Raw genomic sequence first — 2,734 nt, 5'->3', positions numbered from 1 at the left:
TAGTTAGAGGGGGAATAACCCTGTGTTTCTCTAGTTAGAGGGGGAATAACCCTGTGTTTCTCTAGTTAGAGGGGGAATAACCCTGTGTTTCTCTAGTTAGAGGGGAATAACCCTGTGTTTCTCTAGTTAGAGGGGAATAACCCTGTGTTTCTCTAGTTAGTGGGGAATAACCCTGTGTTTCTCTAGTTAGAGGGGAATAACCCTGTGTTTCTCTAGTTAGAGGGGGAATAACCCTGTGTTTCTCTAGTTAGAGGGGAATAACCCTGTGTTTCTCTAGTTAGAGGGGGAATAACCCTGTGTTTCTCTGTTTAAGGTGGAATAACCCTGTGTTTCTCTGTTTAAGGTGGAATAACCCTGTGTTTCTCTAGTTAAGGGGGAATAACCCTGTGTTTCTCTAGTTAGAGGGGAATAACCCTGTGTTTCTCTAGTTAAGGGGGAATAACCCTGTGTTTCTCTAGTTAAGGAGGAATAACCCTGTGTTTCTCTAGTTAAGGTGGAATAACCCTGTGTTTCTCTGTTTAGAGGTGGAATAACCCTGTGTTTCTCTAGTTAAGGGGGAATAACCCTGTGTTTCTCTAGTTAGAGGGGCAATAACCCTGTGTTTCTCTAGTTAAGGAGGAATAACCCTGTGTTTCTCTAGTTAAGGTGGAATAACCCTGTGTTTCTCTAGTTAGAGGGGAATAACCCTGTGTTTCTCTAGTTAAGGAGGAATAACCCTGTGTTTCTCTAGTTAAGGTGGAATAACCCTGTGTTTCTCTAGTTAAGGGGGAATAACCCTGTGTTTCTCTAGTTAGAGGGGGAATAACCCTGTGTTTCTCTAGTTAGAGGGGGAATAACCCTGTGTTTCTCTAGTTAGAGGGGGAATAACCCTGTGTTTCTCTATTTAAGGGGGAATAACCCTGTGTTTCTCTAGTTAGAGGGGGAATAACCCTGTGTTTCTCTAGTTAAAGGGGGAATAACCCTGTGTTTCTCTATTTAAGGGGGAATAACCCTGTGTTTCTCTAGTTAGAGGGGGAATAACCCTGTGTTTCTCTAGTTAGAGGGGAATAACCCTGTGTTTCTCTATTTAAGGGGGAATAACCCTGTGTTTCTCTAGTTAGATGGGGAATAACCCTGTGTTTCTCTAGTCAGAGGGGGAATAACCCTCCTCTCTCTAGTTAGAGGGGGAATAACCCTGTGTTTCTCTAGTTAGAGGGGGAATAACCCTGTGTTTCTCTAGTTACAGGGGGAATAACCCTGTGTTTCTCTAGTTAGAGGGGAATAACCCTGTGTTTCTCTAGTAAGAGAGGGAATAACCCTGTGTTTCTCTAGTTAGAGGGGGAATAACCCTGTGTTTCTCTAGTTAGAGGGGGAATAACCCTGTGTTTCTCTAGTTAGAGGGGTAATAACCCTGTGTTTCTCTAGTTAGAGGGGGAATAACCCTGTGTTTCTCTATTTAAGGGGGAATAACCCTGTGTTTCTCTAGTTAGAGGGGGAATAACCCTGTGTTTCTCTATTTAAGGGGGAATAACCCTGTGTTTCTCTATTTAAGGGGGAATAACCCTGTGTTTCTCTAGTTAGAGGGGGAATAACCCTGTGTTTCTCTAGTTAGAGGGGGAATAACCCTGTGTTTCTCTATTTAAGGGGGAATAACCCTGTGTTTCTCTAGTTAGAGGTGGAATAACCCTGTGTTTCTCTATTTAAGGGGGAATAACCCTGTGTTTCTCTAGTTAAGGGGGAATAACCCTGTGTTTCTCTAGTTAAGGGGGAATAACCCTGTGTTTCTCTAGTTAGAGGGGAATAACCCTGTGTTTCTCTATTTAAGGGGGAATAACCCTGTGTTTCTCTAGTTAGAGGGGAATAACCCTGTGTTTCTCTATTTAAGGGGGAATAACCCTGTGTCTCTCTAGTTAGAGGGGGAATAACCCTGTGTTTCTCTATTTAAGGGGGAATAACCCTGTGTTTCTCTAGTTAGAGGGGAATAACCCTGTGTTTCTCTATTTAAGGGGGAATAACCCTGTGTTTCTCTATTTAAGGGGGAATAACCCTGTGTTTCTCTAGTTAGAGGGGGAATAACCCTGTGTTTCTCTAGTTAGAGGGGAATAACCCTGTGTTTCTCTAGTTAGAGGGGGAATAACCCTGTGTTTCTCTATTTAAGGGGGAATAACCCTGTGTTTCTCTAGTTAGAGGGGGAATAACCCTGTGTTTCTCTATTTAAGGGGGAATAACCCTGTGTTTCTCTAGTTAGAGGGGGAATAACCCTGTGTTTCTCTAGTTAGAGGGGGAATAACCCTGTGTTTCTCTATTTAAGGGGGAATAACCCTGTGTTTCTCTAGTTAGAGGGGGAATAACCCTGTGTTTCTCTATTTAAGGGGGAATAACCCTGTGTTTCTCTATTTAAGGGGGAATAACCCTGTGTTTCTCTAGTTAGAGGGGGAATAACCCTGTGTTTCTCTAGTTAGAGGGGGAATAACCCTGTGTTTCTCTAGTTAAGGGGGAATAACCCTGTGTTTCTCTAGTTAAGGGGGAATAACCCTGTGTTTCTCTAGTTAGAGGGGGAATAACCCTGTGTTTCTCTAGTTAGAGGGGGAATAACCCTGTGTTTCTCTAGTTAAGGGGGAATAACCCTGTGTTTCTCTATTTAAGGGGGAATAACCCTGTGTTTCTCTATTTAAGGGGGAATAACCCTGTGTTTCTCTAGTTAGAGGGGGAATAACCCTGTGTTTCTCTAGTTAGAGGTGGAATAACCCTGTGT

General features: G+C 43.0%; 1 long non-coding RNA gene across 3 annotated transcripts in view; it reads left to right on the top strand.

The window, feature by feature from the left end:
- Nucleotides 1-295: 295 nt before the first annotated feature.
- Nucleotides 296-2,734, top strand: part of LOC127922470 (uncharacterized) — a 3,329-nt gene continuing 890 nt past the window's right edge. The window contains exons 1-2 of one of the 3 annotated variants that reach the window (XR_008111446.1): nucleotides 296-313; nucleotides 2,626-2,717. This is a non-coding gene — a long non-coding RNA (uncharacterized LOC127922470). The other 2 variants (XR_008111444.1, XR_008111445.1) reach the window with 2 other exon arrangements.

This window comes from Oncorhynchus keta, unplaced genomic scaffold, assembly GCF_023373465.1.
Source record: "Oncorhynchus keta strain PuntledgeMale-10-30-2019 unplaced genomic scaffold, Oket_V2 Un_contig_25812_pilon_pilon, whole genome shotgun sequence".
Classification (NCBI taxonomy): domain Eukaryota; kingdom Metazoa; phylum Chordata; class Actinopteri; order Salmoniformes; family Salmonidae; genus Oncorhynchus; species Oncorhynchus keta.
This window is presented reverse-complemented; position numbering and strand designations above follow the sequence as displayed.